This window comes from Ascaphus truei, chromosome 4 (genome assembly GCF_040206685.1).
Source record: "Ascaphus truei isolate aAscTru1 chromosome 4, aAscTru1.hap1, whole genome shotgun sequence".
Classification (NCBI taxonomy): domain Eukaryota; kingdom Metazoa; phylum Chordata; class Amphibia; order Anura; family Ascaphidae; genus Ascaphus; species Ascaphus truei.
Window position 1 is genome coordinate 45,586,362 of NC_134486.1, and position 17,485 is coordinate 45,603,846.

The window sequence follows — 17,485 nt, forward strand, 5'->3', positions numbered from 1 at the left end:
GGGACCCTTGAGATGTGGTCTACCGTGTAGTGGCTCAGGGGCTTACAACACTTTGGCCAAAATGTTAAACTAAAAGACCATTTTATTTAATAGATATCTATACATATATATTTAGGCACTGTACCATGTATAAGTTTCACTGGATGTGCACTGAGCTCTGTCGTATGTTTCATGTTCTGTCTCTGGTTTTAAATATATATATTGCCATGCTCAGTAGCACTCCTCTGTGACACTTATATGCTTATATATATGTTGTGGTTATTTTGGGGGTTCAATATGAGCTTGTAGGTGTTCTGTATGACGCCATAATTGACTGACTTGCAGCTGAAAATATTTTAGTTTTTTCTTTTTCACAGTGTGGGTACATTTCTAATTCTGTGCACATCTGGAGATCTTGATGTAATGACATGTGTAGTCATAAAGCCCTATCCAGAAGTGAAAACAATTCTCCCTCTAAAAAAGTGCTGCATTGGCAGCCTCCTGTTTCTATGTCATCATCAAACTGGAAGTAAATTTTTAGAAAAGAACTAGAGCAAATTATCACATTTTGGAAAATGTAGTGTTCCTAGCACACCGTTTAAAATGCTCTATATACCACTGCTGTTCTTTCTAGCATCAGGCTAGGTAGGATTGGCTCTTAGCAGCGCTTACTGGTCCAAGGCCAAGAAGAACTAGGAGTAGTATTGGTGAACCAATGGCACAGTATCAAATTGCAAGCAGAAATGCTAGTTAGGATTATTATGTCTGTGACTGTTACCAAGTAAAATTACGTTTTCAGTGAGATCACTTTCAAGTCTACATCTCTCTCCTGCCTACAACGTGGTGAATACATAGACATCGCAGACTATTCTTTGTTTGGTGAGTTGTAGCTTAATCTTATTTGAAGTTTTGTTAATAAACAGTTGGTCTCTCAACAGCTCTTTAGGCACCAGTGCATACTGAAGTCATCTATAAACCAGCGAGTTATCCAAATAACACAAGTTGACTCGAGGGTTTGTGCCACTTCTCAAGATTTCACATAAAAGTTCTACAGAGATAAGTTTGGAGATGTGGAAAGAGGGCGGGGAAGAAGAGCACAAGGAACTGGCTTTTCTCCTGTTTACACTGCACATTGTAATATTTCCTCTGCCCATTAGATGTGGGAAGGTGTTCCAACTCATCAAGATCAATGGAGAACCAGGATCTTCAGGTAAGAGAGTGACCTCAAGATGTTGAGGTCATATCAGCTTGCAGGGAATGGTGATATTCATAGAGATGTAAAACCTGTAAAAGTGGGACATTATGAGGAAGGCAATGCAGTGGACAGATGACCATTATAAGCTACACCAGTTAATACCAAAATAGAAAAGCAGAAGTGTTAGTACTCAAAATGATTTAAATAATCTAGTAGGACATAGGGGTGGTGCTAGCATGGAACTGAATATATATGCAAAAACCACACGGAGAAAGAGTTTCCTTATTTCTGCACTTGAAGTACATATAGAACTTTCTCCATGTTTTTATGCATACACCAGTTAATACCCCAGTCATTGGACATCAGAGTCCATGTATGAAGAGGCCCGTGCACAAATTATTGGAATTTTGAAATTAGAACTGAGCATCTACTTTGGACTGTCTGATCTGAGTACTATACAGGAACTAATTCTAATAGTAAACACCTCCCAAATCAAGTTTTGTACATATTCTTAGTTTCCTGGGTGTCTTTATAAAATCCTAATTTTCTTGCACTAATGAGTGTTACATAAATCCAGGTAATTATACCATGGCCATGTTTTCTAGCCAAATGCCAGTGTGTGTGTACAAAGGCCACATTTGGCATGCAAACTTCCAGGATTTAATCTGGTCTGTATATTCATTGTAAGTTATGATACAGTTTAGCGACCTGTTGCAGGGACAATGCACCAACACATGGGTTTCTTAATTGGCTTGGTTATTTAGCCTAAAAAAAATGGCATACAAAAATAATACAGCTTCTTTTCAGCAAACATAAACAAATAAAAAGTTAAGTCCTGAGCGGGGCTTTGCCCTTTTCCCAACAAGGGCTGTTCAAAGTCCAGAGTAGCAATAAGCAAAGATATATCACAAGAAAAGACAGACCTTGTAGCAAGCAGTTTTTCCTCCAGCGTTCCAGCGTATCTCACTGGTTCAGACAGTCCCAGGTATGTGTGAGTGTCACGGGAGAGCAGTACTTTTAACACCTTTTTCTTTCTGGGATCATTCACTAGGCAAAATAAGGTAGTGGAATAAAATGAGGTTTATTCGGGTGAAACCCGTGGACAGACAATAAATACACAAAATACAGGTACAACACACTTAACTGGGGGCCTGAGGTGAAAATCTATCCTCAAATAAGTGCAGGGTGCCTGCTTCAGGAAGGCTTACCCTGGCCGAACCTTGTACAGAAAGATGCAGTACTCGTTTCGGCAGTTTCTTCTACCGCTACGTTCTCTGCTCAGAACTTGTCCGCAAAAAACAGGACAGTCTCAGCTAGGCATGCTTCTCTGGCTAAAAACAAAGCCTGTTGCTCTGCTATTCGCAACAGAGCAACTTTGAAAAGTCCTCCAGTGCCTCACCGACCCAAGATTGAAAATCTGTTTCTCTGATCGGCCAGTCCCCTTACATAGACATACAGGTGTTCTATGTCTAACATGAAGAGGCTGGTGACCAGAGGACAGATCGTAACTCAGCCAGCCCATAAGAATGGGGGCTCGTCTGGCTGCTGACGTCAGAGGAGGGTGTGTGTCGAGCCGGCTCAGAAAGCCGGGCAAGCGGGAAATACGAATTGACCAATGGGAATCGTGCCTACGAGCAGCGGCTTTCCCCAGCCAACTCATTGCCTCCGTTGGGCAGGCACCACCAGGTCTGGCAGTCCAAGTGTCTTCCCTGTGGGAAGCCCTTGTTCTCCGGACCCAGTACGCCGCCCTTCCCCGCTCACCAAACTGTTCAGACACCTCTGGAATTCCCTTCTCCCCTTTGATCCACGATGTCTATACAGAAATCCTATGTAGATGCCCGGGCTGACTGTATAGAGATGAATACATACGGTATAAAACACAATACACCATTTTATTAAACTTAGAACTCCTGGAGAACATTATACATATGGGGGAACTGGGTCAGGGATACTTAGGGTCGAAAACCAGGATTCTGGGGGACACTGTGTAGCCCCAGTGTAATTCACCTCGCGTATCCGCAGACCCTGCCTGTACGTCGGGGAGAATTACAGGACCACCGGTAACTTGGTCCCCCGAACTTCTACACAGAATCTAAACCCACTTTTACCCAAATATCTCCCTTGAAACTCCCACTCCCGAAATCCCATGTTTATTGCATAAGGGGAAAAGGTAAAACACATAATCAGGACAGGTTTTAGGTATACATACAGTGTCCCTGGCTTATGGTTCTACTTAGCTGCTAGGGACCCACAGTTTTCAGGGGTAACCAGTGGGGCTTCACCTTTATTATGAAAACTGAGCATGGCACCTGAGCGATCTGTGGAATTCAGATCACTCGCGACGGATGTGTCACCAGGCTAGTTCGCCCTCATTGGCTGAACCGCTCACGTGACGTGAAAAAACAAAAAAAGTTTGTCGGCTCAAGTCTGCTACAATGAGACCACACACTACATGGGTAAGAGGTGCCAAGGACAGATAACCATTTGTCACTCAAATTTAGGAGTAAGACAGTCAAAAGTCTAGTTACAGCCGTCATAATCACTTGAATCTATTGATATGACTCACGTGTCTAAGTATTAGAGAAAGGAAGTTATGGGTGCATGTGTATATTGAGGCAATACCGTAAACGTCTTTTTTAGGAGTATTTTATTCCGGTCATAAAACCATCAACCAAGCAGCTGATTTATGACAGTGGTGGGCTTATGTTGTTTTCAATGGGAGAACAATAGTATATACTGTAGGGAGTATATGAAATCAGAATTCAACAGGGTGTGCTTTCTACCAAATACGTTAATTTTCATATTTTTACGCCAGTGACCTCTCTGGGGGAAAACCTATGACATGGTAACATACTGTATAGGCATTTCTGTTTTATCCTTTTCTTTTGAGGGATCTTTGTGAAGGTGAAAAGTGGGCCCACTTGCGAGCTGTGTATTAACCCTTGTCCCGTATGCAGGTCACTTGCTCACAGGTGTGCCGTACGTGACAACTATAAAAAAAGATGGCATGCAAAAATTATTGAAGCAGATGATGAAAGTCTACTAAACGTTTAACTAAATGACCCTTACTCATGAGCAGATTAGCACTGAAGTATTGTACTATATGTTGTGTCACTTTGTATGTTGTGCTGGGCCTTTCTATTTTTGTTTGTATATTTTGCAACGCTCTGTAGCACTGCTTTTTGACACTAATATATATGCTATATATATGATGCGAGGGTGGGTTTTGGAGCTTGCTGGGTTATTGCAACTGCTGTTTGGAGGTGTGGCCCCTCCTCAGGGTTTAAAGCTCACCCGCCCCACTTTCCAATTTGCCGTTTTTATTATGTTCCTGTGTATCACTGACCCAGTATGGTTTTTCTCTCTCCAGCAAAAAAAAGAGAGGTACAATACATGAGAATTTTACCAGGTAGTGTTAGGGCCTGCAGATTGGTCATGCCTTGGATGTTGGCTGCAGGCTTACAATGCTTTGGCCAAAGGGTTTAACTGAATGACCCTTATTCATGAGCAGATTACCATTGAAGTATTGTACTATATGTTGTGTCACTTTATGGGTTGCACTGGGCCTTTGTTTTTGTTGTTTTTTTGGATGAAATAGTCTACATGCTATTAATTGAGCACCCACATATTTGAGGGATTGACATGTCCCTGTGAATGCACGTCATTTAGAGTGAGTGCCTTCATAGACAGGGGAGATGACAAGAACACCTTAGATGATTGCATGAAATGTCGGATATTGTCTTAAGAAGACATCACAAGGAGGATACATAAGTGGCTTTCAAATGAGACTTTGCATGTAGAATCTACAAAAATGACTCCACAGTGCTAAAGTTATAAAATGCACATAGAATATAAAGAAGCTTTAGAGAAAAACAGATTAATCTCAGTTGCATAAAGTATTCAACCCCTTTGCTACTGTATCCCTATCAGCAGGTTAGGTGCAAATGAATTGTTTGAAAGGTCACAAAATAAAGTGAAGTGGTTTCAGCCTGTGTGTAATATAAAGGTATATAAAGACTTTCAAGCTGCAACATACATAGGGATCCATCACAGAAACCATGAAGCCAAAGCTTTCGGGGAAAAAAGTCAGGGATAAAGTGGTAGAGAGGCACAGAGTAGGATAAGGTACAAGAACATGTAAAAGATGCAGATTATCCCTCAGCAGTGAAGTCCATCGTTAAGAGGTGGAAGATGCATCATACCACCCAGATTAGGTCGCCCTCCCATACCGAGTCACCTGGCAAGCAGGAAAATGGTTCGGGGATGTCACTCTGAAGCAAACAATGGCCTGAAGAGATCTGCAAAGTTGTGTGTCCGAGATGGGAGTCAGTGTTCACACAAACAATTAGCCGATCTCTACACAAAGCTTGCCTGTGTGGATGGGTACCAAGAAAGAAGCCATTACTCAAAAAGACTCATCTTAAAGCTGTAGTTCATGCAATATCCTGCATGTGTGGTTTTTTTAATAAATCAGTTCTGTAGTAAGAAAAAATACTTTTAGCATTTTCTGTTTTAAAAACAACTTTGAAAGACCAATTTTCTTGTATTCTATTTTAACAAGCATGCTTGTTCCTATAGCAACGATTTACATTTCCCATATTTAAAGATGTCGCCAAACTTTGCCGATCAATAGACGGAGAACGAATTGACCGGCAGCTATGCAGTTCTTTAGGTAATTAGAGATTGCCCACATGAAACTATTGAAGTAAAAAAAAAAAAGACTGAACTGCAGCTTTAAATCAAGTATGGAGTTTGTGAAAAAGCAGAGATGATACTGCAGAAATGTGGGAAAAGGTTTTGAGGTCGGACGAGACAAAAATGTAACTGGTCTAAAATTCCAAAACGAAAAGAACGGAGAAAGCGCACTGAGTTGGCTGAAATTTAAATTTATAGTGATAAAAAGTCCCACAAGGTGGACTTACAGTAGTAAAATACATGAAATATAAAACATTAGAAGTTACTAAACTAGCTGTGGCGTTTAGAGGAGTAACCGGAGGCAATCAGACGTGTAGTTGGAACAGGTCCGGACCCGTAATGCTGTGTCGATCGCGTCCTCCTCTCTCCAACCGATATACCTCTTTAGCCAATAGACGCTCACGTAGCAGCCCCTTGTCACCTCGACGTGTTTCGCACTGCGGGTTCGGCAGGAGGTCACGTGATGGGGCTGCTCGTGAGTTTACAAAGCCTCAAACAGCCAATGAAAAATCTAACATTGGTTTCAACTCTGCATATGCAAACCGCTGTCAGCTGTTACTGAGAAGCTCAATATCATATTGTCGCAATCAAGATGTTAAACCTGATTGCAGCTGCAATCTGCATTATAGATATGTGCTTTGTGACATAATACATTATATATATTTATATATATATATATAAAGTGTTTATGTGCTAATCAATTGTCCATGTTTCAAAATGTGATTAAATGAATTTTAATGACAGTTTTGTGTTTTTATGAAATGCCTATTTTCATTAGTGCCTCAAGTAATGTGCATATACAAAGAGGAAAATTACATACATTATCATGCACATACTATCCTAGTTAAGAATAAATTTAATACATAATTAATATTATAAATACTAAAATAGTGAAATTTAAGCGATATGCAGATCGCCAACTATAATTTAAGCTATTATCCTGCAGTCCCGCCTGAGCTGAAACTGCTTGGCAGTATACCTGTGCATATAAAAAGGGACTATTAGGACACAAAACTAATATGCAAAACACATAGAAATGGCCTATTTGAGACAGTACATCATGTTACTGTCACAATATGTGAACAATTGTGTTCTCAGACAAGTGATCACATTATCTGAACAAACATTTATTCACGTAAAAATTGTATTAATTCAATGTAATCATTGAAAATTGACTGAAAACGTATATATCCAAAATTCCTCCCGTTTTATCAATCAGAGGTCTCAATTACCTAACCTTTTAGTGGCCAGTACAGTCTCGATGCCCAAATATTTTTTAATTTGTTAGGGTCACAATTATGGGTTTGTAAAAAAATGTTTAAGCAGATGAGTAAGTGGCTGGTTCTCCTCAATCAATTTTGGAATGTTATTATTCCTGAGGTGTTCTAATATACGGATTTTAAAAGATTTGTTTTTCCGATATATTGGAATCCACACTCACATTAAATGAGATATACAACATAAGTAGACTGGCAGTTTATAAAACTTTTGACCTTGTAACTCTTTTTAGTACCAAATGAAGCGACCTCTTTTTTAGTATACATGTGTTTACAAGGTTTACATCTGTTGCACTTATAGTTACCCACTATTCCAATATGAGTTTGTACAGTTTTAACATCCTTAGGCTGAGTTTATAGTGGCGTAGTGCTTGCTGATGCGCGCTGAGCATATATTCAGAGACCCATTATATGTTATGTTGCCATTCTGAGTGAAAGCTTCCGCTTGCTTGCTGAACTTCGCTCAGCTTCCGCTTGCTTGCTGAACTTCGCTCAGCTTCCGCTTGCTTGCTGAACCTCGCTCAGCTTCCAGCTACAGGCAAATCTGTGTTTCTGTGCTTGTTGGAGAGGTTGTGCGGTCACGTGACCGTACAGCCTCCAATCAGAGCGCAGCACAGAAATTATCTTATACCCGAGAGCGGCCATTGTTCCCTCCGCGGTCGCACTAATTAAAAAAACAAAAAAAGGCCGCCGCGCACCCGATCGGGAGGGGGGAGGAGCCCCCTTCTGCCCCGGTTCCCGTGGCTGCCTGCCTGCCCGGGTGATGGAGGGGGGGTGGTTGCAGCCGCTGGGGGGGTCCCGGAGCATTGGTGGGAGCGGGCTCGTTGTCCCCCTTCAGCCCCGATCACCGTGACTGCCTGCCCGGGGCGGGTGATGGAGGGGGGGGGGGGGTGTGCGGCCGCCGGGGGGGGGGGTGTCGCAGAGCAGTGGTGGGAGCGGGTTGGTGTGCGGTCGGCCCCTGGGGCGGGCAATGGAGGCAAGGAGCCGGCCGCTCTTCTCTCTTCCCCCCCCCCCACTTTGTGTGTGTGTGAAAGAGAGAGTGACTGTGTGTGTGCTGGTGCAGTGAGTGTGTGCAGAGTGCTGTGTGCACAGTGTGTGCTGTGTATGCAGTGTGCTGGTGCTGTGTGTGTACAAAATGTTTTTTGAGATAATTTTTTTTTAAATTCGGGGTCCCTACATACATACACATATATCCATGGATTCTTGCGCATGCGCAGTAGACCCTGATAGGAACGAATGAACCTTGTGGGCACCCATAGTACACCAGCACTGTTTCTTACTTCCTAAACAAGATGGTGGTGCGTTCCAGCATGGGGCTGCGGTCCACAGCAGGCAGAAATGCATGGTTTTGGCGGTTTTTCTTGCTTGTATACACAGGTGAGCATGATTATTTATCACTTTGGTGTAACAGATGTGGGTATATAAGGGTATACACTAGCATTCACACACTGCACTTCACTGAGGAAGGTCACTGTACGATGACCGAAACGTTGGATGCAGTGCCTATGTATTTGTCTTGAATACATCTACTTTGGATTTCCCTGACTGTGTGCTTTCTCATTTTTTCTGGATCCCCATCTGGTAAAATATTTTTCTGTGTATGTGCATATCTACTATATATTTCTGAAAGCACTGTATGTCTGCGTCCCTAGCGGCAATCTCATTGGTCCCTTGGCCAGCCCGCCCCCGCACCTCTCATTGGCCTGAGGCAGAGTGACGGGCAAAAACACACACACACACACACACCCCCCCCCCCCTCCTCTCCCGGTGCCCCTCACTCTCTCCCCCCACCTCACCCAAATCCTCACGCTCCGTAACATCCCCAGCCGCACCATCACCCTCACCGTGTGCCGCGGCCCTCCTGCTCAGCAGCAAACTCCAGGCTCCTCCCCCTTCGCGGCGCGGCCCGGGCCTCCTGCTCTCCCCCTCACGTGCGCCGCTACCGGAGAGGGGAAGCGCGGCGCGGGACTCCCCCTCACGTGCGCCGCTACCGGAGAGGGGAAGCGCACCGCGGGACTCCCCCTCACGTGCGTCGGCTCCCGGACGGAGGGGAAGCGCGGCGCAGGTCTCCTGCCACTCTTGCCCCCCCCCAGCTTCCCGAACTCACCTCCTGCCCCAGTCAGATGCCACGGGGTCAAGGTAAGTCACCCACCGTCTCCCACCCACCCAGTCACCCACCCAGTCACTTTCACCCAGTCACCCACCCACCCAGTCACTCAGTCACCCACCCACCCACTCAGTCATCCACCCACTCACTTAGTCACCCAAAAACTCACTTAGTCACCCACCCACTCACTCACTCAAGTCACCCACCCAGTCACCCACCCAGTCAGTCAGTCACCCACCCAGTCAGTCAGTCACCCACCCAGTCAGTCAGTCACCCAGTCAGTCAGTCACCCACCCAGTCAGTCAGTCACCCACCCAGTCAGTTACCCACCCACCCAGTCACTTTCACCCAGTCAACCCAGTCACCCACCCATTCAGTCACCCATTCAGTCACCCATTCAGTCAGTCACCCACTCACCCACCCAGTCACCCACTCACCCACCCAGTCAGTCTCCCACCCACTCTCCCACTCACCCACCCACTCTCCCACTCACCCACCCATTCAGTTTCCTACTCACCCACCCAGTCAGTCACCCACTCACTCATCCACCCAGTCAGTCACCCACTCACCCACCCAGTCAGTCACCCACCCAGTCAGTCACCCACTCACCCACCCAGTCAGTCACCCACTCAGTCAGTCACCCACTCAGTCAGTCTCCCACTCAAGTCACCCACCCACCCACTCACTCACCCACCCACCCACTCAGTCACCCACCCACCCACTCAGTCATCCACCCACCCACTCAGTCATCCACCCACTCAGTAACCCACCCACCCACTTAGTCACCCAAAAACTCACTTAGTCACCCACCCACTCACTCAGTCAAGTCACCCACCCAGTCAAGTCAAGTCACCCACCCACCCAGTCACTTTCACCCAGTCAAGTCACCCACCCACCCACCCACTCAGTCACCCACCCACCCACCCACTCAGTCACCCACCCAGTCACTCACCCATTCAGTCAGTCAGTCACCCACTCACCCACCCAGTCAGTCACCCACCCACCCAGTCAGTCACCCACTCACTCACCCACCCAGTCAGTCACCCACTCATCCACCCAGTCAGTCACCCACTCAGTCAGTCTCCCACTCACCCACCCAGTCAGTCTCCCACTCACCCACCCAGTCAGTCTCCCACTCACCCACCCAGTCAGTCTCCCACTCACCCACCCAGTCAGTCTCCCACTCACCCACCCAGTCAGTCTCCCACTCACCCACCCAGTCAGTCTCCCACTCACCCACCCAGTCAGTCTCCCACTCATCCACCCAGTCAGTCTCCCACTCACCCACCCAGTCAGTCTCCCACTCACCCACCCAGTCAGTCTCCCACCCAGTCAGTCTCCCACCCACTCTCCCACTCACCCACCCATTCAGTTTCCTACTCACCCACCCACCCAGTTTCCCACTCACCCACCCATTCAGTTTCCCACTCACCCACCCATTCAGTTTCCCACTCATCCACCCATTCAGTTTCCCACTCACCCACCCATTCAGTCTCCCACTCACCCACCCATTCAGTCTCCCACTCACCCACCCATTCAGTCTCACACTCACCCACCCATTCAGTCTCACACTCACCCACCCAGTCTCACACTCACCCACCCATTCAGTCTCACACTCACCCACCCAGTCTCACCCAAAACCACCCACCCAGTCACTGACCCCACCCACCCCACCTACCCACTCACTGACCCACCCAGTCACCGACCCCAGTCACTGACCCACCCAGTCACCGACCCTGAAAAAATCACCCAGTCACCGACCCTGAAAAAGTCACCCAGTCACCGACCCAGTCACCCACCCACCGACCCAAAGTCACCCACCCACCGACCCAAAGTCATCCACCCCCCGACCCAACTCACCCACCCAACCACCGACCCAAAGTCACCCACCCACCCAAAGTCACCCACCCACCGACCCAAAGTCAAACCGACCCAGTCACCGACCCAAAGTCACCCACTCAGTCACCAACCCACCCACCCACTCAGTCAAGTGTCATCCACCCACCCACACAGTCACCCACACACTCAGTCAACTCAGTCACCCACCTAGCTGTCAAGGGGGGGGGGGGGAAGCCTAACCCTGTCGTACGCCCCCCCCAAAATTACATCCCGGGCAACGCCGGGTCTCTCAGCTAGTATGGGATAAGCATCAGTGAATAATCTGTTTTCAGTGTGCCAACTGTTCTCTATTTTTTCCATGGATATAGGGGATATATATTAAATGAGATATAGATATATATGATATATCTATCATATACATATCCATCACACAGATCCCTGTCCCGCCTCCGCCCACAAGCCCCGCCTACCAGAGTACACGCTCTGTCTGATGGGCAAGAACATGAAAAGCAGCCACTTGGTAAAGAGAGAGGTGAGCATCAGCGCTGGAGAGCACAGCCACTCTCCACTATAAACTCAGCCTAAGTGTGGGCTCTTAACTGGCTAGGAGCCAAGATGCCCTTAAAATTTTGGGTCCGTTTGTATATTACTTTTGGTCGAGAGTCCAAAGTAGAGTCCAAAATGGGATGGAGAGCAAGGATGTTCCAGTGTTTGTTTAGAGCCTTTTGTATGGCTTGGTGGGCTTCATTATATCGAGTGACAAACACTGGAAATGTGTTCTTATTTAAACAGATATTTGGAATTTTAACATCTGTGGGAGTTTTTGATGCATTGGATGTTGTTCCAGCTTGTGTTGTATTATCCACTTTTGCTGTTAGCCCAATATTTTTAGGCCTCTTTATTCTATTGCAAAATATTGTTGCGTTCCTTTTTATTAACTTGTCTGATAGAAAGATCAATAAGATCTTTATTCTATTGCTTTTTGAAGGAATCTATTTTTTTAAAAAGTTTGCTTTGTCCTGGAACTGTTCTTCATGTGTACAATTCCTTTTCAGCTCTAAGAATTGGTTATAAGGTATATTGTTAACCCAATGTTTTTGATGACAACTGGAAGGCTGAATATGAGTTTACATTTGTCTTTGAAAAATGTTTTTATTTTTTTTAAATACATATAAGGTCATATATTTCAAGGTCTAGATAATGGATGATCTTGTCACCAATCTCCCCACTGAATTTCAGGTTGTACGCATTATGATTTAGCTTAAGTATAGTCCTGAAAAGAGTTCTCATCTCCTTCCCATATAATATTTAATTTCAATTCTAATGGTCTAAATGCCAAGCGTTACGTCTGGCGCAAGCCCAACACTCCAGACCCCCACCTTCTTCTCCGGTACCCAAGGGAAGGTCTCCCTATCACGATCCTCAGGTGTTTCAGACGGGTCAGCACGTCCTTCTTCGTGTCCAGCACTTCCTGGGTTGATTTCTTCACATCTCCGGCAACCATCCGCACGAACTTTTCTGCACCCACCGGGAGGTTTTAGATATGTAAGTGTATACTATTATTTTTGTTTTAATAAATTCCTTGTGGTTTACTTGCAATAGCCACACTCTGCATTTTACTGTTACTTGGGGGGAGTATCCAACAAACCCACATGAGGAAGAGCCGCAGTGGAGAAAAAGCAAAGACTACGCCAATAAGAAGGATCAAGAAAAGAAACCTTTAAAGATTCTACACTTACACAAGGCCGTGTGAGTAATTATAATACATACAGGCATACCCCGGTTTAAGAACACTCACAAGTAAGGACATATCGCCCAATAGGCAAACGGCAGCTCGCGCATGCGTCTGTCAGCACGTCCTGAGCAGCAATACCGGCTCCCTACCTGAACCGAAGCTGTGCGCAAGCGGGGAGACTATAGAGCCTGTTACAAATGTGTTATTTACATCAGTTATGCACGTATATGACAATTGCAGTACAGTACATGCATCGATAAGCGGAAAAAAGGTAGTTCTTCACTTTAAGTACATTTTCGCTTTACATACATGCACCGGTCCCATTGCGTACGTTAATGCGGGGTATGCCTGTATATTCTTTCACTAAACCACCCGTGTAGATTACATCACAGTAAGTGCATTGACTGCGGTTCAGTGTTAACCCTTGTGCATGACTGAGGTGTTAGTTAAGTTTGGCTACACTGTTAACCACTCTGCCATTTTATTTTACTTTATTGGATTTTATTCTGCATTCATTCATTTATTGATCTGCGCTCCCCTTGTTTTCTCTCTTCACAATTTCCACCGGGGAACAAGAAAAGATTCCCCGTAGGGTTTTGAGCTGCGGACAGTGGACTCCGATGGTGTATACCAGCATTGGGGTATACGCAGGTGCCCTCTAGCACGGTAATACAAGTACTTTTATCTTTTGTTTTAGTTAGAGAGAGCGCCCTAGTATTTTTGTCAAAACACTGCACATCACTCAGTCAACTCCGGCCTAACTGTCAAGCATGGTGGTGGTAACATCATGTTATTTTGGTTGTTTCTCTTTAGCAGGGACGGGGAATAGGGGAGAATGGATGGTGCAAAGTACAGGCGAATCATTGAGGGAAAACCTGTTTCAGTCAGCCAAGACTCTGAAACTGGGGAGGAACTTCCCGTTTCAGCAGGGCAATGACTCAGAGCACAAAGCAAAAGCCACACTGGAGTGGTTGAACAAGAGCAGCATTAATGATCTTGAGTGGCCCAATCAAAAGTCCTGACTTGAACCCAATCGGACATTTATGGTGAGACTTGAAGATTGCAGTCCATGGACGATCCCCAACAAACTTACCAGAACTGGATCAATTTTTCCATGAAGAATGTGCAAAAATGTCATCATTCTCCTGTGCAAAGCTAGCAGAGACCCATCCAAAGACGCATAGCAGTAATTGCTGCAAAGAGTGCTTCTACCAAGTACTGACTTAAAGGGCTGAATAATTATGCAGCCAGTCAATGTGTACATTTCCTTTGCTGACATTTAACCTCCTCCTCATAGAAGTGTTCAGTTTAACCAGCTTTGTATTTAAAAAATAAAAATAATTTAAAAAACTGCATACATTATTTGTAATTCAACATGTGACATTATTGGTAGGGGGTGAATACTTCTGCAAGCCACGGTACATACCTTTTTTTTATAGAGTATTGACTGCTGCTTATGTCACAACAGGAAGTATGTTGTGTAAGCAGCAGTGTCAACATAACAGAGCCTGGGGAAATTTCTACACCATTAACTTTTAGGCGAAGCTAGCAGAGAATTACTCTGCCAAACAGGTGGTGTGTTTTCTACCAACCACAAACAAGGACCATCATACTAGTTCCTATAAATGGTCATGAAACATCAATAAGCTACTGCATATTGCTGGTTGTGACAAGTATGGCCGTGATTATACCCAAGAACAAGTAGCCTACATCCAATAAAAGTGCTCATACCGCAAGCGACGGTCGCGGCGCGCCATACAGCAAAGCGGATGGCTGGGGAAAGAGACTGAGACATTAGTTTTTTACTTCTTGCGACGGCCGTGTCACTTGAGCGGTTCAGCCAATGAGGACGGATCGTTCACGGCCACATCTCCTCTATTCACCCTCCCATGTATAATCAAGATGCTGCTCGGCGGCAGTGCTGGGTGACGTCACAGAATAGCGCTGCCGCCTTGCAGCACTTGGTATAATTAAGGGCTATAGGTAGAGTACCCAAGTCATGTGTTGAACATCTATTCTTCCATCAGCCGAACTGTTAATGTTAATTCAAATGCACCACCAGAATGGTTCAAATGGAAACTGCGATATTGTTGTATGATCCAGGTTTGGAAACAAAGTACAACAATTTATGACATATGATTATTTTTACATTGTGGCGTCTTATCTTGTACAAAAAAGTACTGTTAGGCCCAAGGTCTTTTATAGATAATTTGATACAATTTGATCGTTACTGGTAGAGAACAAAAGAATGTCTGAAGTTTATTGTGGGTTTAAGGAGACATTTTATAAATAATGTCTACTCAATCACAACAAATGAATGGCCACAGAAATGTAGCAAATCCCTATTTAAGCATGGTATACACTTAGACATACCAGTAACCGCTGTGTCCAGTTCTGATTTGAAGGGTTTTATCATATTTTAGCCTTCTCTAATACTTGTATTTAGACAAGGGTTTTTTTTCCCTGTGGGTTCAAGAACAAAAATATAGGACAAGAAAAATCAAACAAACAAAAAAAAACAAAAAACTTTTTAACCACTCAACTACTTTTGAGAAAGGTGCACTTTCTGTGGATGTAAATGTATAGGATACAGACAATGATGCATAAGTCTGTCCCTCTCCTGATGATCAAAACCGGTGAGTAAGGGGGATACTGTGCCTATAACCTGCCTACGGTTCTAGGAACAATTGACTTGATTGAAGTCAACAAGTGCATTTGACTTGCTATGCACTAGATTATCAGTATTTGTCCACTCTCACGGCTTACGAGGCACATTCACTCCTTTTCAGCATCAGCAGTCTTGTAGACCAGTGGAGTCTCACTTATCAAAATGGAGTACTTTCCCATTAAAATGCCATTTTCATCACCAGAACCCCAAGGCTCACTGATTTTCATCCTTGGAGGTAAACAAACAAACACCCCCTTCTCCATTATCTGCAGGTGGTACCAAGAATACGTATAGCAGTTTGTCTTCTACAGTGCTCCATGAGCAGATCAACACCATGGGAGACCCCCAAGGTAACATATCACACATGACAAAGTGATGCATATGGTCCCTACAAACACTCAGGATCTACCCTTGATCCCCCACAAGCACAGCTCGCCCACAGGATCCCCGCAAGCACAGCTCACCCACAGGATCCCCGCAAGCACAGCTCACCCACAGGATCCCCGCAAGTACAGCTCACCCACAGGATCCCTGCAGGTACAGCTCACCCACAGGATCCCTGCAAGTACAGCTCACCCACAGGAATGGCACAGGACCCGTGCAAGTACAGCTCACCCACATGAACGGCACAGGATCCCTTGCAAGTACAGCTCACCCACAGGATCTGCACATGCTCCCTTGCAAGTACAGCTCACCCACAGGATCCCTGCAAGCACAGCTCACCCACAGGATCCCTTACAAGTACAGCTCACCCACAGGATCCCTTGCAAGTACAGCTCACCCACAGGATCCCTTGCAAGCACATCTCACCCACATCTCACCCTGCAAGCACATCTCACCCACATCTCACCCTGCAAGCACATCTCACCCACATCTCACCCTGCAAGCACATCTCACCCACATCTCACCCTGCAAGCACATCTCACCCACATGAACCCTGCAAGCACATCTCACCCACATGAACCCTGCAAGCACATCTCACCCACATGAACCCTGCAAGCACATCTCACCCACATGAACCCTGCAAGCACATCTCACCCACATGAACCCTGCAAGCACATCTCACCCACATGAACCCTGCAAGCACATCTCACCCACAGGATCCCTGAAAGTACAGCTCATCCACAGGATCGGCACAGGATCCGTGCAAGTACAGCTCACCCACAGGATCGGCACAGGATCCCTTGCAAGTACAGCTCACCCACAGGATCCCAGAAAGTACAGCTCATCCACAGGGTCGGCACAGGATCCGTGCAAGTACAGCTCACCCACAGGATCGGCACAGGATCCCTTGCAAGTACAGCTCACCCACAGGATCCCTTGCAAGTACAGCTCACCCACAGGATGCCTGCAAGTACAGCTCACCCACAGGATCCCTGCAAGAACAGCTTACCCACAGGATTCCTGCAAGTACAGCTCACCCACAGGATCTGCATTTGATTCCTGCAAGTACAGCTCACCCACAGGATCTTCATTTGATTCCTGCAAGTACAGCTCACCCACAGGATCTGCATTTGATTCCTGCAAGTACAGCTCACCCACAGGATCTGCATTTGATCCTTGCAAGCCCTCACATCCCTATCCTATGTAGATTTCCCTCTCCCAGTAAGAGCCGTGATCCTCCTGCCAGGTCTCCGTCCCTCAGAGAGTCAGTCACGGAGGTCAGAGACTCTGCACTCACAACGTCACACGCATCCACGGCGCATTAACCCCCTCAGAACCGCTTATTCAAACGGCCCGGCTGTTACAATGCCATAATCCCGCCATCTTTCTCTCCACCGGCCCCGGGGGTGACCAAGCCGGACTGTCCCCCCTCCCTGCCTCCTCCTTATCCAGCGCCGCCATTCCTCCGGCATGACGTCAGAGTCGCGGGGGGAGGGCTCAGAGACTCCGATTGGCTGATCCCTCCGTTACCTTATCCAATCAGCGGAGGGTGTGTGATAGTTGCGAATAGCGCTTGCGGGGGGAGCTCAGTGCTTCTGGTAAGAAG

At 46.0% G+C, this 17,485-nt stretch overlaps 1 protein-coding gene and 1 long non-coding RNA gene across 2 annotated transcripts in view; one reads left to right on the forward strand and one right to left on the reverse strand.

The window, feature by feature from the left end:
• Positions 1–178: 178 nt before the first annotated feature.
• On the reverse strand, positions 179–17,400 carry LOC142492746 (uncharacterized). Its single transcript, XR_012800893.1, has 3 exons — positions 16,590–17,400; positions 2,098–2,221; positions 179–1,263 (listed from the first exon to the last, which is right to left on the reverse strand). It is a non-coding gene; the product is annotated as an uncharacterized LOC142492746 (long non-coding RNA).
• LPGAT1 (lysophosphatidylglycerol acyltransferase 1) overlaps positions 17,378–17,485 on the forward strand; it is a 104,574-nt gene continuing 104,466 nt past the window's right edge. Inside the window, exon 1 of the mRNA XM_075595689.1 lies at positions 17,378–17,477. The gene's annotated coding sequence lies outside the window, so the exon portion shown is untranslated. The remainder of the gene's footprint in view (positions 17,478–17,485) is intronic.